This window comes from Danio rerio, chromosome 12 (genome assembly GCF_052040795.2).
Source record: "Danio rerio strain M-AB ecotype USA chromosome 12, GRCz13ab, whole genome shotgun sequence".
Classification (NCBI taxonomy): domain Eukaryota; kingdom Metazoa; phylum Chordata; class Actinopteri; order Cypriniformes; family Danionidae; genus Danio; species Danio rerio.
In genome coordinates this window covers 44,667,501-44,695,377 of record NC_141032.1, presented here as the reverse complement: position 1 = coordinate 44,695,377, position 27,877 = coordinate 44,667,501, and the positions used below count along the sequence as shown (strand labels likewise).

Genomic DNA, 27,877 nt, shown 5'->3' with positions numbered 1-27,877 from the left:
TCCACAATCTTTATACAGGTTATTTTCCACACCCCTATAGGTGTCTTGTTTTAACTCTTGACCATTTTTGAATAGGTTTCTAGTCTAAGGGGTCCTGCTATTCTTGGCTCTTAGCCAGCTTGCTATGGTCAGCGAGATGTCATAGGTCTGTCAGCAACTGTTTTAACACCAGAGCATAGATGCAAAATAACTAAGTGTTTACATGCATTGTCATGATAGAATAATAACTTGATAACATGTTACTCCCTCTAGCTTCTGACACAGATAGCTCCATACAAATATTTAACATATATAATCAGTGCTTTACATATTCAGTTATTCTACACAGATCAGTCTTCAGCATAGCCTTCTCCTAGTGTTGCTCCTGTGAAGGCATACTCATCTTACACAGTATTTTTAACACATGCTGGCATGTTTGCTGCAAACACTACATACATTTTGTGAAGAGAAAATTAACTGCTTTACACTTAGAAAATACTTCATACAGAGAGAATAAAATCTTCTTCAAACGCAGGATAGTAAAGTGTCACATGTGGATGACGTCAAACTTACTTTTTCTTTGGTGTTTGGTGCGGCTTAATTGTTGTTCAGTTTTACTTTAGGACAGCTGAGATCTTACAGTGTGACATGGGAGCCATGTTCGTGCAATCTGACGTGCTACAATTGTTCAGGATTATAATAATTCCCAAGGTGTGAGCCGGCCTTTACTGCATAGAATTCATTCAAATAGAATTAAAATACCATTCGTTACAAGTTGATTGTAAAACGCATCTAAATTGTTTTCCTTTTTTTCAGTTAAATAAAAATATTTTGTTTTCCATTCATATATTAGCAAATATTTTGTCTTTTGTTACGTTTTTTTTCTTTCCATCTGGCGTGCAGTATTAAATTTCATTAAAACAGAACTCTTCCACCAGTCCATCCCCATACCTGTCGCATCCAGTACTTTAGTTTGTCATAAGTGGGCATGAAGGAAATGTTCCTGAATGAAAGTGAAATTTACGAACTGCAGTTAAAGCCTAAAATTAAAAATAAAACACTCAAAATTGCTTGGAAATGTTGGAGAGCGCTTTGACGCAGTGATGTTAATTGATCTCTGTGCTATATCATGTAAAACAGGATCATGAAAGGAACATTCAAAAAGCAACACTTTTAATGATATTATTGTCTTATTCAGGTTGTCTTGTTACTGATGTCCATGTAAGCATTGTCACTGTTTAATGCAATCACAAGACTGCATATAAACACACGGATACACACATTGATATACGATGTCGACCTGTGCTTGATCTACCGCTCTCTTTTATTTTTTGAAGGATGTCACGGCTCAGCAGTGCATTGTGGGAGGCCAATCAGACCTATCGTGCCAAGGTTGCCACCCCTGGCATCACTAATCTCCCCGAACTGATCCGTCTAAAGATCAGGTAAACAAAGAGCCTCGGATGCGTGACTTTAATTTGGGAATTACACGGATCAGCAAGACTGCACAAAACCACAGAGAGAAGAAAAGTGAAGTCAACCTATTTCAGGAAGTTTGAATGGCGTATATGCACCTGCATTCCAAAGGGATTACTTGCAGTCGAATTTATATATTGACAAATGTAAATCTTTTAAAGGGATTGTTCGCTCAAAAATCTAATTCTGTCATAGTTTACTCAACCTTTTAGGGAGACATTTTAAAATATGGTTTTTGTTTAAAAGTCTGTCCATATAATAAGTCAATGGAGACTTACTTTTGCAGTTTTTGTCTTTATTTTAATGGATTTCTTTTCACAGTATTTGCACAGTTTGTGTTTGTCCGGTGCGCTTTACTGCTGTCATTTTACCCTGCCACTCCACGTTTTCCTCGACCATGATATGCAGGTAAAGAAAATTTGCACCTGTAAACACAGCGCCCCCTCTGTTCAGAAAATGTATTGCAATTTATTCATCATTTCTACTGGTTTGAATTGCCACATATTTGAATCGATTTTCAACCGACTCACAATGAATCGTTACATCCTTAATTATATATGTATATATATAATAATTATAATAATAATAATAATTATATATATATATATATATATATATATATATATATATATATATATATATATATATATATATATATATTTATTATATAATTATTATATATATACATATATAATTAAGGATGTAACGATTCATTGTGATATATATACACACATATGTTATTATCACCTTCACTTTTGGAGTACATTGAAAAATTATCCATTGCATTTACTACATTTTTTAGGATATAAGTGGTTGAAAACAATTTATATGGGCTGAAGTTATGCAAAGAAAAAAAAAAATAGTAACATTCAACTTAATTAGTTTGTTTAAATATAGCCCATATGAATTGTTTGCAACTAAGTTACGTTAAAATGTAGTAAATTTATGTATAGGTCTGGTGTAGCCTTTTCTAGGGTGGTCACAGTGCTAAAATCTCGGTATTGGGTTCCAATACCGGTGAAAATACAGTTTTCTGTATCAATGTTGCTACCAAAGCAAAACTTAACTAGATTTAAACTCATTTAACTTGGCAACATAAAAAAAAAAAAAATTGAGATCGAGATCTCATTCACAAGGGTGACCTGTCCGTCTGCACCACATGACTACAGCATGACTATAGCTACTGGTCCAAAATATTTTAGATGTTGTTTTTTACTCAGATATTGAAAAGGAACTTATTTTGGAGCAGTAATAACAATATCGTGATATTGTGAAAACGTGATGTTTTTATCAAAAGTTATCATACCATCAGAATCCTATACCGGCCCATAACTCAAACCCCGTCATCAAAGTCAACTCTTCTCTGCGTCTGATGTCCACCAATGTACACTGCGAGCCATTGCACCACATGGAGGACCATACGAAAGTAATCGATCAGCTGCTATCATGTAAAGAAACGGCATCATACTGCCCCCTAGCATTTGTTTTAAAGATGAAATTCGGCCATACTAGCTACATAATTTTTTGATCTCTAGAAATGTACGTAGGACTACGTTTTCAGAATGAACCTATGTTGGAAAAGAACAGTGACTAAACACAGGAACTCTTTTTGTGGCGGTAATCATTTATATTGTGGTTTTACTCCTTTCTTATCAACAAGTTGAATGGTGGTGGTAGTAATGTTAACGCTGATTTAACATGCCAACAACCATAGATGGGACAGAGAGCCAGCCTAACCCATTGGAGCGAGTGCTTCCAAGTGTCGAGTCCTGTGAAGGAGCTCCAGATGGAAACTTTTGTTTTTTGTTTACCTGATGATTAAAGTTATTTGACGTCCGCCAGTTCCCGCCTCTGTATGAGTGAGTTTTAGCTACTTGTAGCATTCAGAAAAAAAAAAAAAACATTGAGAAGAAACTCGACACAGAGGAACATAAAAACATGCAAACATGCTGCCAGCTAGTCTTTCGGAAGTGTTAGTCTCGTTTACACTAATGCGCTTTCGTTTTAAAACGCATAAGTTTTTCTATGGTTACATCATCCGTCCACACTACGCTGGAGTTCTCCATCTGAAAATCTCCATATGAAAACGGAGGCGGGACTGCTGACATTCGCTATCTGATTGGGGCTTTTGTGTCATTGCGTATCCTTCCCTTATTCGTCAAGCCCCTATCACATGACTAAAACATATGGCTTTAACGCTACCTGAAGACAGCAGACCAGCCTTCACTGTGAACAACAACATGGACACAGAAATGGGAGCGTTGTTTGCACTATTGTCTGTTTTAGGTGCCATTGTGCAGTGATTCATTTGTTACGTTTAGTAACAACTCGACCTCGTCGTCTGTCCACAAAAATACCTCTCTTGCTTTCTTTGCCATCGCATTTAATGTTCAACCGGCGTTTATTGACTAACAATAACCAAATGTCGAGCGAGACGCATGCTTTCTGTTTATACTAGAACGCGCATGCCCAGAGTGCGCGAATGCTCACGTGATATACGTTTTTGGTGGCGTAGTGTGGACGGAGATATGTTCAGAGACGCTAGGTAAAACGCTAGTGTGGACGCGGATCGTTTTTGATCTAAAACGCTGTTTAAAAACTAAAACGCACTAGTGTAAACGGGGCCTTATTGAAGAGCAACACAAACAGCGCACAGAAGTATAAATGCATCGCTAAGCACAAGGCGAGCCCTGTGGGTCACACTGATCACTTGATGCAGAAGCACAAACCAGCCTTTAGTAGCTGTAGAAAACACCCCCCACCCCCACTACTTTACAACTTAAAAAAAAAAAATTTAATAAACTCCCATACACTGTATTGCATAAATAAATAAATAACACTAAATCAGCATTGACAATAGAATGCGAAAAGAATTGGGATATGTTGACTTGTTTGACTTATTTGAAATGATGCTTTTGTCATTCTGTAAGGCGGCACTAGTATAGAGACCACTCACTGCACCTTTAATCATGATTTCATCAGAGCACTGGTTCAGATAGATGGACAACACTAGGGTTGAGATCAAACAAAAGAGCCAAATGGAGAATGCATCAACTAAATGTGCAGATACAGTACATTAAGTGCAGATGAGAGGATGTGCAAGAGAACCAATTGGACTTTTTGGACACAGCAGTTTAAAATAGAGTGCAGTGTTCTGGATATCAAAGTCGGCAAGCACAAATCAATATCTACTGTTTAAATCTGATAACCCTCTAGAACTAAAGTTCAGGGTCATTAAAACACTTTCACTTTTGGGGCAATAATGGGCAAACCTGCTTTAGAAACTTTGGAAACAAGGAAGCTCGATGCTTCAAAAGACAATTTAACATTTAAAAGAGCCAATAGGTCTAGTAAGGGCATCAAAACAACAGTAGGAGAAGGTAAGCAACAAATCATTAGCTCGTTTCTGGTTAGAATGCTGCAGTGTAAGGCTCGACCAAATTAAAGGGTGTACACATTCGCATAAATGAAATGAAATAAAGTAACAAAAAAATGAAATAAAATAATAAAAAAATTAAATAAAATATTTTAAAATAAAAATAAACATAAAATTAAATATGAAAAAATAAATATAAAATTAAACAGAAAATAAAATTAAATTAAAATTTGAAATAAGATAAAATTGTAATAAATTAGATATAAAATAAACTGAAATTAAAAATTGTAAATTAAAAATAAAATAAAGTAAATTGAAGATATAATATATATATATATATATATATAAATAAAATAAAATAAAAATTTTATACAATTTAAAATATCGTAAAATAATATAAAAATAAAAATAACATAAAATCTTGTAAAATATTCAAAAAAATAAAAGTAATTCATTTAAAAATATATATTTTAAAAGTACAATGAACAAAGAAATAAACAAACAACAAAGTTACTAAATTTAATTACTTTAACTTCATTATAAATTATTAAACATTATAAATGGTTTGCAACCACTTACCTTAAAAAATTTAGTAAATCCAATTAACCCCTTCCACAGTTCCGGATTTTTCAGTAGTGGAAAACAGCATTGGTAATGTTAGAGCGCAAGGAAAGGGAAAGTACTACATATATATATATATATATATATATATATATATATATATATATATATATATATATATATATATATATATATATATATTTATTACAATCCTGTTTGCTGAAATGATAATAATAAAAAGAATGACAAAGGTGTTATCAAGACTCTTAGAAAAAGGGAAAAAATAGTGGGACATATAACGGTAACCAGATGAGAAAACCACATCAAATTTACTTTCCTGCACCCTAAATTAGAAACACCTCACATAAGCGGTATTTTTTATTTATTTAATTTTTTTGTAATTTGATGCAAAGATGATATAATACATACATAAATACATATACATGTTCATCTGTTTTTAAAAATCTAAATATCTTGTGAAAAGGGTCCATAATGATAATAAAGCAACTGAAAATGTGTTCATTATTGCTTCTGGTTTGTTAATCAAGTCACTAAGTAAAATTAAACTTTACTTCTAAAACATCCACTGGCAAATATTTGCAATTTTAAGTGATTGCTTGATTTATTATAAAAAATAAATAAATAAAAAAAAAATCAGAGGGAAAAAACATTTATTCCAGCCTGGGAATTGAACCCAGACTTTCTCTGCATAGAAAACACCAGTTCTAACTCTGGCGCAGGAACACACTGCATAAATCTAATGGGGCATAAGAACATGACTTTTCGGTCTTAAACGTTATGAACCGGGAGTTATGAAATTAGTTGAAACTAATTTCATGCATTAGATGGGGCACGGGGGCGCTGGCTGAGGAAAGCCCAGAAGCTCAAACACAATTCAGACTCTGACATTTGCAACTCCCACAACGATCCCAAGTCTTTGTGACTGTAAAGAGGTTTAACTTCTGGGAAATCCTAAAACAATTAGAGTTTAGTGCGGAGACAATGCCTGGTTGTTTGTTTAACTGTTGTGTCAAAAGATACAGTACAAAGAAGTACAAGAGAAATTATAAGTGCCTGTTATAAAAATGCATAGTAACCCTTTATTTTTCAAAGGAAACGTAATTTATTTCAGTAACTTGTTACTTTTTTACTAATAACACCCAACTTTGGTGATAGGGTATACTTTGTTTTATTCTACACATCTATAAGGGCATCATTACAGCACAAATGTAGAGACAGAACAAATGAACAGGGCGGTAAAGACTTTGAAGCAAGGTCCTTCCAGTGATATGGCTGTTTGCTTTCTCTTCATCGTGTGCCCTGTTCTGTTTGTCTTCCTAATGAAATTGGATTTAATTTGAGATCTAGATAACAGGACATGGATGTACTTTGTTCCTTGGAAGTGCTGGGTCAATAGAGATTACAAGAGTGAAGTAAGTCAATTATACTAAATGCCAGCCATTTTCCATCTGTGAGGAGCATCTCCTGCTTTAAAGGTCAGTTAGGATCATTAGACAGGTCTTCAATCTTGCTCCTGCACATCTACTTTACTGCAGACTTTATGGGTAATAGAATTACACGCATAACTGAACAAATACACAACAGTGTGTACAGTTATTTGCCTTTGCAGAAAATAGAGGCAGGATAAAGGCATTTTTTATTTACAGTATGTTGAAACTATATATTTATTTTAAAAGTATTATCATTTAATTTTATATTTATATTTTATAACTATGTATTAGCTAGCACTATAATAAGACTAATGTATGTATTAACATTACAGTATATATTTATGTTAAAGTTTTGTTTGTTTGTTTGTTTGTTTGTTTTATTTGATTATTTATTTACATGTTTGTTTGTTTGTTTGTTTCTTTGTTTGTTTGTTTAATTGATTATTTTATCTGATCGTTTATGTATTTATTTGATAATCTCATTTTTATATTTATTTATTTACTTGTTTGTTTGTTTATTTTTTCGGATAATTTATTCATACATTTATTTTTATCTGATTGATTATTTATCTTGTTTATTTATTTATTTTTTACCTGTTCGTTTATTTGTTTTGATTATTTTTATTTGTTAATCTGATTATTCTTATCTGATTGTTTATTTATTTATTTTATTTGATTATTTTTTATCAAATTGTTTATGTATTTTTTTATCTGATTGTTTACTTTAATTTATTTTATCTGATTATTTTTATATGATAATTTATTTATTTAATTATCTCATTAATTAATTAATTTATTTATTTGCCTGTTTATTTATATATATTATCTGATTATTTTTATCTGATTGCTTATTTATTTTATCTGAATAATTTTATCTGATTGTTTTATTTATCTAGTTTATTTATTTACCTGTTTATTCATTTATTTATCTGATTGTTCTTATCTGATTGTTTACTTATTTCATCTGATCATTTTTATCTGACTGTTTATTTATTTATTGGATTATTTATCTAGTTTATTTACTTTTATTTATTTATTTTATTTATTTATTACCTGTCTGTTTCTTTTTTTGTTTATTTATTTATTTTATCTGATTATGTATTTACATGTTTATCTATTTATTTATTTGATCATTCTTATCTGATTGTTTATTTATTTTATCCAATTATTTTTGGTGGGTTGTTTATGTATTTAGTTATTCATTTTATCTGATAATTTTATCTGACTATTTGTTTGTTTGTATTTATTTATTTATTTATTCATTTATCTGGTTATTTTTAACTGATTATTTTTATCTGATTGTTTATTCATTTATCTATCTGATCATTTATTTATTCGATCATTTTTTCTTTTTGTTTTTGAGAACTGAGAATTCTTATCTCTTTGTGAGCTTGTATTACCTTTATGCAGAGTAAGATTATGTTCTGATTTTAAATTTTTGTTTTTAAGTTTTTTATTTTTACATACATTTTTTTTATGACAAAGGAGTCAATGCAACAATAACAATACAAAACTATATTTGAGATTTTAGAACTAAAAACTTGAATGGTATACAACACTAAGAAAACTATAGAAAGAAAATCAGCATATTTAAATAAAGATGAAAAGAACAGCTCTGCAATAAGGATCCGGCTGACATAAACAGCTTGAAACAGCATTAATGTTTACAATGCTCCTTTTTTAACAAAAACTGATGCTTTAAACGCATCTTTGCTTGGCTTCTGAGAACTCAACAGGATGCTCAAGGATTCACAAGTACTTTGTGCAACATTTCACAAGTGTTAGTTGTTTAACAACGGGCTCAGAGGTTAAATGAACACAGTATTGGTAGTGTTGCTGGAATGCTGGCCGTCATTCGGAACACATACTCCACTTAAATTAAGTGGGAACAAAGACTGAGTGAAAGAGAGATCCTGAAGAGCGTCTGAAGTACCGTTCTCAGAGATGAGTGGAAAATTAAATCAAAGAGACTCTGATCAGGACCCCTTTATGATGTAACTCTCCGAAACGTTGACATGTTGAGAAAACAAACATCCTCCATTTATGTGTACAAGTGTTGTAGTGCCAGCACGCAAGACACTGGCAGGATTAATGTATGCTTTCAGATCATCATGGGACACGAGGAGACTGTGGATTTAATGATGTTGTAAAATAATGTTCAGCTTCTTGCACAGACTGCTTTCATAAGAGTGCTGTGTATTAAAGGGTACCTACTGTATGGTGAAAATCTACTTTTCAAGCAGTTTAGACAGACATGTGTCGGTATAGTGTATAGACCAGGGCTATTCAATTAGTTCGGCATGGGAGCCGATTCATGAAAAGCATCCCAAACGAAGGGCCGGAGAGATATGACTTTGCTATATGAGTGATGACACAACTACATATAAGAGCCCATATGCTGTATTTGTGCTCTTAAAGACACCCACATTGGCATTTTCTACATTAAAGTGTTATTATATTGTATTTTAAAACAACTGCATTGTCCAATTGACTTTTTTTTTTGTGTACAAACATTCAAAATGTTGTATTTCGCACAACAAAAGCAGTGCATTGCTGAAGTAGGCTTCTTTTACATTCAGACACATTCATATGTTTTGTTTTGAACCGCATAACAATTAGTGATGCAACATTATAGATTTTGGTTGAACGATGTAGTCTGAAAAATAATCATACTTTCACGGTGATCACGTCTAATGTAATTTAGAACAACGAGCTTTATATTAGAGAAGTAGCTGTTTAGATTAACTGTGGTTATCATCTGGGTTCATGCGTATATAATCATTTTAATAATAATTCGTCTAACATATATTTTGATTACATTGCACTGAAAGGCACGCACAACTCTCACCGTGAGATGTTTTCTAATGCGTGCGCCCGGACATAGGCAAGCACGTTGCTTCGCTTGTGCGCGCATATTGTCATTCTTACATTAGAAATAACAAACTTACAAGCGGAAAAGACGTGATATGGGAACGGCCGCTGCTATAGTTAATCCGTTGTGCGTGCGTATTAGCCTCTGTGTACATACTTGGAACTTTAAACTAGCGCACAGTTGGCAACTTGTCATAACTTTTCCGTGCAACTGAGGAGCATTTACGATTAATTAACAGTGACGAATTAAAGCACAGTTAATAGTGAAATCAGCTAATCATTGCATCCCTATAAATGATTACAGTGCATTGTACGAAAGGCATTTTCTACAAAACATATCCAAATGTTTTCGGCTGTCCGCACCGCTTGCTTATGGTGACTCACGCTCTGCGCAGCCTCTGCAGCTCATACTGAATTGAACAGACGCACGTCACTTCAGAGCTATAGCGGCCGTTTTTCGACTGAACTAAATTTATTTGTTTGTCTTGGTCACACTATTTGGAGGGCCAGAACAAATTGCCTCCGAGGGCGGTTTCTAAATAGCCCTGGTATAGACCATCATATTGGGGTGATATAAACACACCCAGTCCTTTTTTTTCCAATTTAACTACATAAAAATGGTAGACCAATTGGAGCAATTTTGATACCTATCGCAAGTTGATGTAAGAGTGTGGTCCCCCCGTCCACCAATATTGATTGAAAGGTGTGCATTACCATATCATCAGTTTGTTGTTTCACATCTGCCATTTTCAGCGTGCGAGTTAAAACGATGTCAGCAAAGAAATACCCTTGCTCTTTTTTTGGATGTAAGGCTCATTGGGCTCAACACAAGAGCCGTCATCGTCTTCCTGCGAATGAGCAACAGAGATTTTATATTTAGCCGCAATTTACGCTGAACATGCAGTGAATGCAACGTATCGAGATTCTGGCCATTAAAAACAGCTGATCCACAGAGTCTTTCAGCACTCTCTCTGAAAACACTCGATTGATCTTGGCTGGCGGATCAACATTCACAACATGATCGCTCTCACCGGCGCCATTGTTTGTAACTTTAGGTGGGTTTGCAAACCTGTTTAATTTTCATTGCATTTTCCTTAAACTTCAGCCGTTTGCATTTCCAGCGGTCACAGAACCTCCCTGTCATCTCAACTAGGTGCGGCGGGAAAGTGTGAGCCTTGCATGCACATCCCTCCATTGGAAATAACAAACTTGCCTTATTAATAGCCTCATTTAGAGTTAATCCAGTGTGCGTGGTTATTAGTCTCGGTGTACAAGCTCAAAACTACACACACACGCACATGTAAACTTGGACGGACATATTTAACATCTTTAAATAACCCCATAACCACCTAACAATTTTGCCCTAACACACACACACACACACACACACACACACACACACGCGCACGTTTAATATTTTTATATAACCCCCTAACCACTTAACAAAAACCCAACCTTAATCACCTACTCAAACCCTACCCCTAAACCCAACCCTCAAATGAAACAATCTACACATACACACCTCTTAATATCTTTATTTAACCCTGACCCCCTGTTCAAACCCTATACTTAAACCCACCGCTAATATGAAACAATCCACACACACACCTTTTATATAACCCTAAACCCTTACCCAAATCGTAACCCAACCCACCTAACCTAACCCACTACCCAAACTAATTAACCAGGTCTAAAGTCCGTAATACTTAAATGTCCAGACCCCTAAGTACTATTATATTCCTCGTGATAAAGCAGCAGCATTTCTCTTCAGGATTACAGAAATGGCTTGTCTGAGGAGTGGGACCTGTATTATTGCTTGGCAGATGCTGTACTTTCATAATCAATAGTCCTTACTCAGTAGTCCTTGAAGACACCGCACCGCACAAACTTCTCCAAAAAGCAACTTTTAAGCTTAAGCTCCATTGAAAGATACCAGCGGCTGTTAGACATGAATGCTAAACCATCTAGATAACACTGGAGTTGAAAGAGAAGAGGTATTAAAATTGAATTCCTCATACACAATTAGAAATGAGACACTCATTTGATATAACGCTTGAGCTGAGAATTGAAACTGAAATGAATGTTTGTTACACCCCATTCACACGGGGCGTCGGCGTCAACGCTTCCCATTCACTTTGAGTGGGTGACGTCAGGCATAACCTAACTGCATTGTGGATCCATTGGCGCCGGTTTAGAGGCGTTGCTCGCTGCAGAAATTGGGACTAGCTCAACTTTTCAAGCACCGATGGAAGCGTCAGCCAATCAGATCGCTGTATGCAAATACACCAGCTAGACAGTGGCTATTGCTGACTGAATTTCATTGGCTGACGCTTCTATGATGATCGCTTCAGCCCCAGCTTTAGACACGCCTTCAGTCAAGCGTTGACGCTGAAGCCCCGTGTGAATGGGGCGTTAGGGATGTAACGATTCATCTGACTCCTAATTCGATACGATTCACAATACCAATCTCCAATTTAGTCAGGATTTTTTATTTGAATAGTTGGAAAGAAATTTAAGATGAACAGGAGCCATTTTGTTTTTTCTTAAATGCTGCACATATTTTTGCAATAAATATTTTCTGCCATAACCAAATTGCTATTTTAAAAACAAATCCCAAACAAAGTAATATTAATAATGCAAACTAAAAAAGACTCATTAATATAAACAAGCTAAAACTGTGACTGTGCTGGTATTTTACATTATTAAAAATAAATATTAGCATATTTATGTTTTCCGGCATAAGCTGAGGTTTTTGCACATTTACAATGTCCCCCTGCTAAAAAAAAAACTGGCTGGTGTGGAGGGGGAAGCCTTTCCTAAATCAGAGAGCAGTGTGTACCAGAGATGGCAAAAGTACACACATCCTTTACTCAAGTAGAAGTACAGATATTCATGTTTATAATGATTCTGGAAAAAATTAAAGTATTAACTACACTTTTGTACTCAAGCAATAAGTATTGAAAATAAGTATTTAAGTATGAAGTATTCATTTCTATACCTGCTTTAGTTTCACAGTGGTAACCACACTGCACATCATGTTTACATCTATACAAAACAACATACATTTCTGTTTTTTTCTGTAAGTATTTTGTGGCCAATTTTCAGTTGCAAACTAGTCAACCAACACCACTCTACAATATTGTCCAATAACATTCCTCAAAAAGTAGCCCCATGTATCATTACCTGGACACATAACACTACTTTACACCTGTTTTAAACAATAACTGCCATACTATACATACAGTAGCCTAAAATAACCTAATGTAAAACTAAAGTGTCTTTCTCTGTACATTATCCACATCAATATATACTTTATTCACATCTTTTATGTTGTTACTATTTATATCAAAGATTTAAACGCATTACCATTGAAGAAGCACTTAACAATTGAGGTTATAGGGCCATGACACCCCCACTTTCAGTTCAAGTCTACCTCAGAAGTTTTTCAAAAAATGCATCATAATGGGCGTCGAGCTCTGCGAGCAGAGGGAGGAGTGGGCGTGGCCAGCAGGGGAGAAGGAGGGGAGCGAACGACTGTTGTCAATTGGCTCACAAAATGAGACACAAACCGTGAGGAGACGGGTGATTTTATAGTTTACGAAGTTATAATGAAAGGAAATAAACAGTAATTTAATGCCCTACTACATTTGTTATTCGTAATTTCATATACAGATAACCACAATTTATCTCATTATAAAGATAATCCTGTTCATACAAACACTATAAATCAGGACTTTTCCCTCAATCCCCGGGTCTGAATGCAGACTCAGTGCAGCAGGTCTCTTGCCCTGCCTATTTCAACCATTAGCCCTGTTGGTAATCTGGAGGATTTAGGCGAACACAGCAGCACGGCTATGTGTCAAAGGTGAACAAACTCCTGATAAATGACAAAGTCCGGCATTCTCCGCCATACTCGTACTGCTCTCCTGACAAGAATGCTTGCTGCACACAAACAGCTTTGCTCTATTGGCCCTGTCAGCATTGCGAGGAAAAACATGCAACAAACCCCATGCATCAGGGAAACAAACACATACAGTACGACCCTTCATGAACGGCTAAATACTGTGTGCCGTGGGTCCGTGGACGCGGTCTCACCCAGTCATCAATGGGACTGGCAGGTCTGCCTTGTCTTTGGAACGCACGTCCAGTCATGAATAATTAAGAAGCAGGCTCTTCTCATAGGATAAAAAAACTCTGCTATGAATAATAATGAGAAACCGACGCGTCATCACTTCACTTGCAGTTTTGCGCTACATCGCCAATTTTAATTCCACCCCAAAAATTTTTTCAAACCCAGAAGCTGAAATTAGATGACAAAAGTCCAAATATTCCAGTTTTCCCCACAATTAAAGCTGACAGGTGCTAACTTTGCCTAACAAGAAATATTTGAGCGAGTCAGTTAATTTATAAATGAGCTATTACAAATGAATCTGAATAAACAATTCAGTGACAGATAAAGATTTGACGCCACCCATTGGACATTTTGGTTTCTATTTAATATAGCCTCTAATAAAAAATAATAAAAATAATAATAATAATATTATTATACTTTATTTTCAGCTTTCAGAAAAATAGATAAATAGATGTCATGTAAGAGAGACATCATTTCAGTGTTAATAATGGCATTTGGACAAACATACCATCAAAATATTTTGTGCTGTGATCTGATAGACTAAAATGCATCTTATTACCCGGTATAAACATAACATCAGTCATGTTTACATCACAGATTCCCTCTCTCTCATCAAAGTTCGCCATTCTTGCCGTCCCCATGGTAAGCTTAATAAACAAGCCTACTGCGCGTGATAAGAAAAAGCCACGCACTGCAGCACGCAGGTGCACAACGACAGTATAGATTGGGTGTTACGGCCCAAACTCAAAACTGGCTCGAATAACAACAACAATCAAGGTTTGAGCCGAACATATGGAAGACACAGACGTTGAATGGTTAAATTGACGTTCCGTCAATATTTTTAATTTTTCATAAATCACAAGTTTTCAAAAGACAAAACATTAACAAAAATCAAGTAGACAGGTAGGGAAGCTAAGGTAAACAGGTCTCTGACTATACTGCTTTAAATGGACAGATCTTACCTAACTCCCGTGAAAGGAATAAAAATAGGTGAGTCTTCCGGGCCACTGCTTACCTTCGCTAAACTAAATAAATAACAAAGCGTGACTATGAAAAATAAACCCCTACCTGCTACAAAACAAAGTGTCAAAATAAACAAACTAGTTAACACATTACAAACTAAGAATCCAAAACTTTAACATGAACGAAACACTAAATGGAGCGGCATCTGCATGAATGATCGACTTGCGGAGCACCGCCAGCCAGACCGCAAGCCACCACCGAGCTGAGGGAGGGCGAGAGACTTCAAGGTAGAATGGGAAAGAGAGCTAGAGACGCCATTGCTGTCAGCTTTATATAGTGGGAATCCCCAGTGACGTCACGGGCATCATCCAATCCTGGATAAGCCGGGCAGAAACACTCCTCCTAGTACTCAATCGCAACAAGCACAAACCAGCAATAAATACATAGATTAATTAAATAACACAGACCCACGTAACATTGGGCCACAAAACACAGTAAAACTAAAGTAACGAGTCTGATTTTAAAATGTAAGGAGTAGAAAGTACAGATATTTGTTTTGTTTAAAAATGTAAGGAGTAGAAGTAAAAAGTTGTCTGAAAAATGAGTAGTGAAGTAAAATACTTCGTTGTTGTACTTTATTACTTCCCATCTCTGGTATGTACAGAGGTGACCAATGGGCCCTCTGCTCACTGGCCACTGGCATAAAATACTGATTATAAAATTATTAATTATATATTAGGATAGAGACAGGAGTTGAACATAATTATGAAGATGAGAAATGAATGTTACTTAGTTAATTAGTTATAAGTATCAATCTTAAGAAGAGATAATCTTGAACATTTTTAAATATTCCAAAATAATAAGTAAATTATTAAAATATGCATAAACAATTTTTTTTAGTAATGAAAATGATTATGAGTGTAAACATTATATAAAATCTGGGTCTGTAACAGAACAACTTTCTCTTTCTGTCTGAAAAACATCTTCACACTTTTGCTATGAAAACACTGATGAAAAACATTTGCCCATTTCCCACCAAGCTTGCTGATCTATAATAACAGTATTATTTGATCCTGTTGTCTTTCTTTGTTTGCGGGCAGGATAAGCACAATCCTTCCAATGTTAATGTCAATGTTCCAAATATCTCGCTTCTGTCCATCTGTCAAGACCACAAGATCCATAAATATCCCAAAGCTTGTTCTGATATGTTCATTAATTCCCTCTTGTAGAAAGTTTGATGGACACATGTTGGATGCAAATTATTTTTTTAAAATCAATAAATAAAATGATTTCAGATGAACTCCCACTGAGAAAACAATTTTACTGACAGATTTTAAGTAATTAAAAAATTACTCATAATAATGACCTCACTGAATAATTATTATTTGTTTCTTGAAGTAGGAAGATTAGTTTAGGGTGCTTAAATGCTTATCTTTGAAGGAATAACTTTGCCTAGTGAGAAGATTAACATTTTTTTGCATTTATTATACAAAACAGACTTGCAAACTAATTATTTTAAATTAAAAATAGTGATATTAAACAATTGTATATCCATTAATTAACATTTAGGAATAAAGAGTTGTACGTTTGTTGCATTGTTTAACACTTAATTAATAAAAATAATGTTAGCTCTGCTCCATTAGATAATATTAAGAGATACAATGATGAAATATTAACTGTATATTTTAATGTAATATTTTACACTTTAAACATAAAAAGATGCTTCTTGCAGTTTTTTGTGGATACAAGACTATTGTGGGCGTCACATTGTATGTGTGTGTGTGTGTGTGTGTGTGTGTGTATATATATATATATATATATATATATATATATATATATATATATATATATATATATATATATATATATATATATACACACACATACAATGTGACGCCCACAATGAAAACAGTTTAATATAATTTCATCTGAAACTGAATATTTCTCTTTCATTTTATTTAGGCTAGATTTATTTTTATTCAACTAACCAGTTTGTGCTGTGGTGCTGAGGCATTTACACTCTCAGAAATGAAGGTACGCGAGCGGTCACTGGATACAAACACTGGCACTTTTCAAAAGGTGCAAATTTGTACCTTAAAGGTCCATATTAATACCTCAAGGGTACATATTAGTGCCTAAAAAGTACAAAAGTGTTCCTCTTAATTTGTAGATACCAATATATACTTTTGAGGTACCAGTATGGAACCTATAAGTACCTTTTGAAAAGCTTCCACCCCAGTGACAGCTCGTGTACTTTTATTTCTAAGAGTGTAGCAGGCTGGTTTTGAAGCACATCACCTCAGATGTTATTCTCGTTTATCTAGTGGATAAGTCACCAACAAAAAATACATTCAAATTAATATACAAATTGCACAAAAAATAAAAAACAAATGTCAAGTTAAATTTGTTTCAAAAATATGTTTTTTTTCCAAGAGAAATATACAAATATTTTTTTGTTTGTGCCCGTCCAATACTCAACTAGGGGTGGATGATTTAATTCGCTACATGGAAAATAAGGATTTAATTAATGCTTCACTGTAATTGTTGTATCATAAACCTCTGCCATACATTTGCTATTTTAATATGCAATTACTTTGTCTCGAGCATCTGATTTTTCCTTAGTGCTGATGTGCTTTCTCTGTCTCACTCGTGACAAGTTCAAGCAAGGGAGTGTTTTATTAAGCAACCCATGGCTGGAAAATATACATTTAGATTTAAAAGAAAATAAAAATTTAATTAATTAAAAAATATAATAATTATTTAGCTTATTCAATTCACCTATAGCGCATATGTTTGGACTGTGGGGGAAACTGGAGCACGTGGAGGAAACCCACAACAACTCGGGCAGAACATGCAAACTCCACACAGAAATACCAACTGGTCAAGCCGAGACTAACTAATGACCTACTTACTCTGAGGTGACAATGCTAACCACTGAGCCACTGCATCGCCCCCAAATTGCTTTTCTAAAAACAAATTCAGAACAAAATAATATTAATAATACAAACTAAAAAAAGACTCATTAATAGCATTTAAACAAAATATGAAATGAAAAGGGGGACACAGTGTATAAAGATGTGTTGAAAAATGTCTTGGGAGGGGGGGGGGGGGGGGGTGTATCACTCTTAACGTCTCTCGTGAAATATTTGAAAAGAATTTAACTTTCTCTGGAGGGTGAATACTTTTGCTTTAATTGTACATTTTTGCATTTAATCACATGCTTTTATCCAAAGCGAGTATTAAATAAAATGCATAAATAAACTTATATTCTGACATTATTTATTTTCATACATTTCCAAACACACTGAACGGAGAAACTTATTCCAGTTTTCAAACTAAATCCAGCTGTCAAGCTCACAAAAAGTAGTAGACACCATAAAAAGAGCGGTTCATATGATCCATGCACTGCACCCCGAGTCTCATAAAGCCATATAAAAGATTTCAGCCTGGCAAAAGCCACAATTTATGTAGGTTATTCGCTGAAAATCTTCCTCCCACTGCAGCTCTCAGTTCCCAAGATCTTGCACATCACGTCTGGTTATGAGGTAAAGCCTTTGTGATGCGTACACACTGACGGATAGACGGACACCCCAATGACCATTAGCAAATATATTTAGCTTGACACATAAATGCCTCTTTGAATCTACCTGACACTCATGCTGGATTAAAAAAAAAGACTTCTTGAGCTGATTTACAGCCAGCTTCTTTCAAGCGGTGACCAGGTGAACGCCTCAAACTGAAGTCTTGATTTCTCTAAAGGCCTAATTGACATCTCTGAAGGCCTAATTACTTTGCATCAGCCTCAGCCTTGAGTCGCACATTAAGATGCTCGACACTGACTCATGAACTCACACATACAGAGCAGGAGAGAACAAGCAAATGCAAGTCAAAGGGATTTTACATGCAGAAACTTACACTTATACTGTAGTAAGGGGATGCTATATACAGTTTAAGTTGGAATTATTAACCCCCTTTGAATTTTTTTCTTTTTAAAATATTTTCCAAACTATGTTTAACAGAGCACGGAAATTTTCACAGTGTCTTATAATATTTTTTTCTTCTGGAGAAAGTCTTATTTGTTTTATTTTGGCTGGAATAAAGTAGTTTTTTATTTTTTAAACACCATTTTAAGGTCAAAATTATTAGCCCCTTTAAGCTTTTTCTTTTTTGATAGTCTACAGAACAAACCATCGTTGTACAATAACTTGCCTAATTACCCTAACCTGCCTAGTTAACCTAATTAACCTAGTTAAGCCTTTAAATTTCACTTTAAGCTGTATAGAAGTGTCTTGAAAAAAATCTAGTCAAATATTATTTATTATTATATTATATAATACTATATTATTTTACTGTCATCATGACAAAGATAAAATAAATCAGTTATTAGAAATGAGTTATTAAAACTAATGTGTTTAGAAATGTGTTGAAAAAAAATCTGCTCTCCGTTAAACAGAAATTGGGTAAAAAAATAAATGGGGGCTAATAATTCAGGGGGCTAATAATTCTGACTTCAACTGTACATAAGTCAGTTGGAAAAAATAATAATATTTTTTTTCGACAATTGAACAGGAGATGCTATATGCATAATTATGATACGCATAATAGTCGGTTGTTAAAATAAAAATAAATAACATTTTGTCACTAACAAAACAAAAATTTAAATGAATGTTTGTCATATTAAAATATATTATTATTATTATTATTATTATTATTATTATTATTATTACCACTATTAATAATGATTAATAATAATAATAATAATAATAATAATAATAATAATAATAATAATAATAATAATAATACATCTGTACATCTGTACGCATAGTGCTGTGTAACAATTAATTGTGACTAGTTGTGTACAAAATAAAAGTGTATTCAATGCTGAACCCTGCAGCTCAAGACCGGTTACTCGAGGCTAAGCAGGGCTGAGCCCGGTCAGTACAGTATCTGGATAGGAGACCACATGAGAGAACTAGGTTGCTGTTGGATGTGGTGTTATGAGGCCAAAAGGGGGTGCTCATCCTGCAGTTTGTGTGGGTCCTAATGCCCCATTAAAGTGAAGGGGATAAGGTACCATCAGTGAGCGCAGTCTTTCGAATAAGACGTTAAATTGATGTCCCAACTCTCTGTGGTCATTAATAATCCCATGGCACTTCTTGGGGTCTAATGTGCATATTCATAATTCGTTTATTACTAAATTAGTTTACTATGCCTGTACCAGTATTATTGATTAGAGGTGTGGTCTAATGAGCATATTCATGATTTAATAATTATTAAATTAGTTCACTATGTGTGATCTAGTGTGATTGATTAGAGGTGTGGTCTAATGGGTATATTCATGATTTCATTAATATTAAATTATTTTACTCTGTCTGAGTTAGTGTAATTGATTAGAGGTGTGGTCTAATGTGCATGTTCATGATTTGATTAATATTAAATTATTTCACTATATCTGAGCTAGTGTTATTGATTAGAGTTTATGTGCATATTAATGTTTCGAATAGTAGTAAATTAGTTTACTGTGTCTGAGCCAGTATTATTAATAAGAGGTTTGGTCTAATGAACATATTTATGATTGTATGAATATTAAAATAGTTTGCTATGCCTGACTCAGTGTGATTGAGAAGAGGGGATTATTGTGCATATTCATGATTAGATAATTAGTTCACTATGTCTAAGCCATTGTGATTGGTTAGAGGCGTGGTCTAATGAACATATTCATGATTAGATAATTATTACATTATTTTACTGTGTTTGAGCCATTATTATTGATTAGAGGTGTGGTCTAATGAGCATATTCATGATTAGATAATTATTACATTAGTTTACTGTGTCTGAGCCAGTGTGATTGATTAGAGGCGTGGTCTAATGAACATATTCATGATTAAATAATTATTACATTAGTTTACTGTGTCTGAGTCAGTATTATTGATTAGAGGCGTGGTCTAATGAGCATGATTTTGATTAAATTAATATTATTCTAGTTCCCTATGTTTAAACCAGTGTGAGTCGTTAGAGACGTGGTCTAATGAGCATATTCATGGTTCTATGAATATTACATTAGTTGACTATGTCTGAGCCAGCATTATTGATTAGAGCTATGGTCTAGCACAGTGATTTCAAACTCATTTCCCTACAACTAAGTGTGTTGGAACTAAACTGTGCATGGCTGCGGCCCTCCAGTAATTGAGTTTGACATCTCTGGTTTACTATGTCTGAGCCAGTGTGATTGAGAAGAGGAGGGGAATAATGTGCTTATTCATGATTCGATTAATACTAAATTAGTTCACTATGTCTGAGCCAGTGTGATAGATTAGAGGCGTGGTCTAATGAGCATTTGATTCGACGAATAACAAATTAGATTACCATGTCAGAGGCAGCGTGACTGAATGGAGGAGGGGTCTAATTTGCAAATTTGCATAATTGCATAATTCATGTATACTAAACAAGCACGTACTGCTTCAATTAACTGAATACAAGTTTAGAAAATAGTCTGAGTTGGTGTAACTAAGTGGAGGTGAGTACTAATTTGCATATTTAGTTTTCCAAGTAAAAGTAAAGCAAGTAAGAGTTTGATATTTTTGCATATTCATGATACCATATATATTAAATGATGTATGATGAGTGCAGAAGTATATTCAATAATTATATTACATTTAAAGTCTTAAAGAGATTATTTTTACAGGGAAAATGTTTAACTCAAATTAGTGTCTGCTTTAATAAGGACTCTAAGAAATAAGTAATAATTAAATCATGAATTCGCTGATCAAGGACATTTAAGTCATGCAGAACCGACTAAAAAATATACTTCAAGTGCAGGGAGATGGTTAACATAAAAGCATTTTGTAAAAATATATCACATATAAGTTATTTATCACATTACACTTCAGCATGGAATAAAAGATCCCGACCCTTAATAACACATTGAAATGAACAGTGTCTGGTCACTCTGCATGTCATCAGACAGTCCTGTGGGTGTTTCTTGGCCAATGTAAGACGAAATGTGTTGAAAGTACGAGTGCTTTCAGAGTCAAGATCAAGGATGCCTATAAATACAGCCATAAATACAGCCTCTAATGCACAGAAAACAGCCTCATGTGGGTGTGTGGGGCTTGCGCTGACAGGTGCTATTTACACACTGACTGTGATATCGAATCATTTACATAAGTGTCAAGCACATTGTACACATAGTCATTTTCTCCTAAACAGAGTGGGTGTGTTTTGACTTTCTGACTTTGAAACAATTATACACAACGCCTGTGAGAAATGTGCTGCCACCTTTTCTGTGTTTACTACAGGTATTTACAGACATTTCAACGTGGCAAACATTATAATACTTACTGTTTTGGTTTGACCTTCTTTAGCTGCAAATCTAAGTCATTTACTTCTGGGATGGCCAAACATATTATATTATATTATATTATATTATATTATATTATATTATATTATATTATATTATATTATATTATATTATATTATATTATATTAAACTATATTATATTATATTATATTATATTATATTATATTATATTATATTATATTATATTATATTATATTATATTATATTAAACTATATTATATTATATTATATTATATTATATTATATTATATTATATTATATTAAACTATATTATATTATATTATATTATATTAAACTATATTATATTATATTATATTATATTATATTATATTATATTATATTATGTTATATTATATTATATTATATTATATTATATTATATTATATTATATTATATTATATTATATTATATTATATTAAATTATATTATATTATATTAAACTATATTATATTATATTATAATATATTCTATTATATTAAACTATATTATATTATATTATATTATATTATATTATATTATTTACAATTTTTTAAAGTTTTTTTTAATTATTATTCCAGTGTCACAATCACCAGCGATCTAATCCTGGCGGAGGATTGCATAGTACAAATCCGCCATTATATGGACTACAAGATCCAGTCATGCACTGCACACACACACCGGTTCCTAATCCTGGCTGATCGCAAGACTCAAAGACTGATTAGTTGGACTATTTATACAGCACACAAACACACAGTCTGTTCCGAGTCTTGTTCATCTGTCAAGTTACCATTACAATGCATTTCCCTTGCCTTGCTTTGCCATGTTAGACCCTTGCTTTGTTTTATTGTTTATCCTTTTATGCTGTCCGCCTTTTGACTTTCCGCCTGTCCATGACTATGACTCTGGATTTGCCTGACCATCCTGGTTATAAACCTGCGTTTGAATCCGCACTTCATTGTCAGTGTCTCCATTGTGACATCCAACTTTTAATGTCATGTGTGTGTGTTTCTTGGTTTGTTTTGCCTTGTTTTAGTTGTTTTAGTTTTTCATTAAATGTGTTAAATGCTGCATTCAGAGCAGCACTTGGTTTCTCTCCTCTGCACTACACATCAGAGCGCTACGACACCTAAATATGTAAACATTAAGTAATTAAATATGATTAAGTAAATTAACAACAACAATTATTATCTAACCATTAACAATGGGAGATCCTGGGAAAATCAATGATGATTACCATATTTGAAATCAAAGTTATGAAATTTAATTCCTTTGAATTATATATTATAAATTGCACATAAACTGCCCACATTTATGACAGGTACATATTTATTTCTCTCAAAACGTAACTGAAAGTATATTAAATATACAGTATTTTTACAATAAAAATAAAACATTTAATTTTCCCTGCCTAAGTTTTCACTTTCAGAAGAAATTAGTGGACATTTTTTATGATTAATCAATGTAAAGTAAGCAAACAAACAAGTATACCCATGTGTACACACAAAACACTGCCACTGGCTTGCATAGTTCGGGACTTGTGTGCTTCGATGGATTGCTCTTCAGTGTTTGGACTCTCAGCAGTGAATATTAACCTCCTACGGCTTAGTAGCCAACACTAAGCCCAATACATGGACAGCACATTTTATCTCTTAAGTGGCTATTTAAAATACTTTAAATGTTTTATAATTTGGTAAAGACATACAGTGTCATCATGCAACTGTTTTGCAGCATATGAAATGACCCAAACACTATTTTTAACTGTTAAAATGGGGGATTTTTTTTTTTTTTTTTTTTATAAAACACCTTAGGCCTTAAGAAATTAAACCACACTGAACAGAACTGAACTGAACTTAAACTCTGAAAACTGATCCGTCACTGTTTCAATTCATTATATTCTTCTATGTAAAGTTGCTTTGACACAATCTGCATCATAAAAGCGCTAAAAAAGATTATTTGAAAAAAAACTAAATTGAACCAACAAACAAATAAAAAATGAAAAATGTGTGTGTTCCAAAGGTCCTTAGTTAGTTAGTTAGTTAGTACCCCGAAAGCCTTATCAGGGTTAAGTAACTGGAACTATAGTATAGTTTTATAGTATGTATCCCAAATGTTGTTTTACAGAGCAAGGACATTTCCACAGTAAGTCTGATAATATTTTTTTCTTCTAGAGAAAGCCTTATTTGTTTTATTTGGCTAAAATAAAATCAGATTTATATATATAAAAAAAGATAATAATTTAAGGTCAAAATTATTAGCCCCTTTGGGCTATATATATATATATTTTTTTTTTTGATAGTCTACAGAACAAATCATTGTTTTACAATAACTTGCCTAATAACCTACCTATTTAAACTGTATAGTAGTGTCTTGAAAAATATCTAGTCAAATATTGTTTACTGTCATTATGGCAAAGATAAATGAAATCCGTTATTAAAAAATTGTTATTAAAACTATTATTTTTAAGAAATGTGTTGAGAAAATCTCTCCATTAAACAGAAATTTGGGGAAAAACAGGGGGGCTAATAATTTAAAGGGCTAATAATTCTGACTTCAACTGTATGCTCAATTGCTCCCTCTGTTTATTGAGCTTCATTACTAAAACATGTAAAATAATAGATAAATAAAAAATTTACATTTTCCAGAGATGGGTTGCGGCTGGAAGGGTATCCGCTGCGTAAAAACTTGCTGGATAAGTTGGCGGTTCATTCTGCTGTGGCGACCCCGGATTAATAAAGGGAACAAGCCGACAAGAAAATGAATGAATGAAAGATTTACATTCAAGTTAGTTTTGTGTATTTTATTTTTTATGACAAAAAAATTAAAAAAAATTTTTTAAGTTTTGGTTTTCAAGTCCTCCACGGGGAATAATCTTCACACTTTTTTAAAGCAAAGATACTGGAGAAGTGCAGAAAGCAGTAGTGGAGTGAAGAAGAGCAGCTTGAGGAGGAGAGAGTGTGATAGTTTACAGTACAGTGAGAGATATGCACTGAAACTGTTGGAAAACGAGGTCTAATAACATGCATAAGAGTCAGGATGGAGAGAGATACAGGTCAAGATGCAGAGAGAAAGAGAGTTTGTGAGGTAAATGTGGGAGTAGAAACAGACTTCACTGTAGGAGTGCAACTTTAAGCCGGGATTCATTAAAAATGAAGCAGGAACTTTCTGCTGCGAGTCTCTGTGGACTCTGAGAGATGGCAGAGGAATCAAGGGATGAGAAAAGAGGACAACAGATCTGGTCCAAAACACAGTCAGCTGCCTACCTAGACAGTGTTTGAAGTCATCATAAGCATTTCAAAACAGCAGCATGTGTTAGAGGAGGCATATAGATGAAGAATGCATTGCTAAGAACTACTCTGCAAAGTTTTTGAGCTTGTGAATGTAGTTACAACCAAGCAACCAAACAACCAATTAGTTACAACAAACAAACCAACCAATTAAACAAACAACCAGTTACAACCAAACATTAATCAATCAGTTACAACCAACCAATCAATCAGTTACAATGAACGAACCAATCAGTTACAACTAAGCAACAAACTTACCAGTTACAACAAACCTGACAGTTAAAACAAACCAGTTACAATTTACCAATCAATCAATCAATCAATCAATCAATCAATCAATCAATCAATCAATCAATCAATCAATCAATCAATCAATCAGTTACAACCAACCAATCAATCAGTTACAATGAACTAACCAATCAGTTACAACCAAGCAACAAAGTTACCAGTTACAATAAACCTACCAGTTACATTTAACCAACCAATCAATTACAACCAACCAACCAACCAAACAATCAGTTACAACCAACCGGTTTACAACAAACCAACAAGTAAGAACCAACTAACTAATCAATCAGTTACAACCAACAAACCAATCAGTTACAACCTACCAATGTTAAAACCAGCTGAAAAAAACAACCAGTTACAACCAACCAACCAACCAACCAACCAACCAATCAATCAATCAGTTACAACCAACCAATGTTACAACCAGCTGACCAACCAACCAATCAGTTACAACAAACCAACCAACCAATCAGTTGCAACCAACTAATCAGTTACAAAGCAACCAATCATTTACAACCTACCAATCAATAAATTATAACCAACCAATCAGTTACAGCAAACCAATCAACCAATCAGTTACAGCCAACCAATTATAACCAACCAATCAGTTGCAACCAACTAATCAGTTACAAACAAGCAACCAATCAGTTACAACCAACCAATTAATTACAACCAACCAATCAGTTACAACAAACTAATTAGTTACAACCAAGCAACCAATCAGTTACAAAAAACAATCAATCAATTGCCACCAACCAATCAGTCACAGCCAACCAATCATTCACAACTAATCAATTAGTCTTAACTAACCAATTACAACCAAACAGTCAGTCACAACCAACCAATTAATTACAACCAACCAATCAATTACAACCAATCAATCAGTTACATACAAACAATCAATTACAACCAACCAGTCAATTACAACTAATCAATCAGTCTTAACTAACCAATTACAACCAAACAATCAGTCATAACCAACCAATCAATTACAACCAACCAATCAATTACAACCAACCAACCAATTACAACCAATCAATCAGTTACAACCAACCAATCAATTACAACCAACCAATCAATTACAACTAATCAATCAGTCTTAACTAACCAATTACAACCAAACAATCAGTCATAACCAACCAATCAATTACAACCAACCAATCAATTACAACCAACCAATCAATTACAACTAATCAATCAGTCTTAACTAACCAATTACAACCAAACAATCAATCACAACCAACCAATCAATTACAACCAATCAATCAGTTACAACCAACCAATCAATTACAACCAAATAATCAATTACAACTAATCAATCAGTTACAACCAACCAACCAATTACAACCAGCCAATCAATTAAAACTAATCAATCAGTTAAAACCAAACAATCAGTTACAACCAACACTTCAATTACAACTAAAGTATAAACAATAAAACCTGTAGCACAGCCTTCTTTGCCCATAATTACAAACTGTGCAAATGTACAGTAAACGGAGGCCACTGTGTCCTATCTAGATACTCTCACAATTTCCACAATGAGTGAACTGCACCGATATCTTATCATTTTGGAGTAAAGAAAGCTATTACGAGTGTCTGGTGGAGCTCTGAACTCTTCCTCAGCACTTTTGAAGAGGGTCACTTCCTTCCTCCATATCCGTCCTTTGTAAGCCTTCACATTAAAATTCCCTTTCATTTATTTTTTTTATCATCAAAAGGTGGTTGAAAACTCTGAAATGTTCATGCTGTGCTTCTGATTGGTTGTCAGAGTAGATGAGGGTCTAATCTCTGTGGGTGATGTCCTAATCTCTGCCCTCTGCTCAGCTTTTCTCTCAGGTTTCTCAGAGTCTTCAACACACAGTGGCCGGCAGGAAAGTTAAATCAGGCTTTTTAAAATCTCAATTGTTTCTTCTAAAGTCTCCTGCAGGTTCCTGCTTATCAGAATTTTCCCATGAAGTTTTAGAGAAGATCTTTGCTCTGCCAAGTCCAATCAGGGGTGCAACTACACATTTACTGAGGGGTATGCGGGTTCAAATTTTGTGTGATCCCTCTTATTTTGGAAAACTAATAATTTAATTAATTAATTAATTAATAATAAATGAAGACAAATTTTCAGATTAACCTTATAACTTGTGACATTATGTATGATTTGACAGT

General features: G+C 33.8%; 1 protein-coding gene and 2 long non-coding RNA genes across 4 annotated transcripts in view; 2 read left to right on the top strand and 1 right to left on the bottom strand.

Annotated features, from left to right (window-relative positions):
• Positions 1-1,732, top strand: part of LOC147834568 (uncharacterized) — a 110,061-nt gene extending 108,329 nt beyond the window's left edge. The window contains exon 2 of the long non-coding RNA XR_015504554.1: positions 1,317-1,732. This is a non-coding gene — a long non-coding RNA (uncharacterized LOC147834568). The remainder of the gene's footprint in view (positions 1-1,316) is intronic.
• The window catches only part of tcerg1l (transcription elongation regulator 1 like), a 195,548-nt gene that overhangs the window by 65,909 nt on the left and 101,762 nt on the right, over positions 1-27,877 (bottom strand). The gene's annotated exons all lie outside the window — the stretch shown is intronic.
• LOC147834566 (uncharacterized) overlaps positions 27,428-27,877 on the top strand; it is a 7,215-nt gene continuing 6,765 nt past the window's right edge. Inside the window, exon 1 of the long non-coding RNA XR_015504565.1 lies at positions 27,428-27,716. This is a non-coding gene — a long non-coding RNA (uncharacterized LOC147834566). The remainder of the gene's footprint in view (positions 27,717-27,877) is intronic.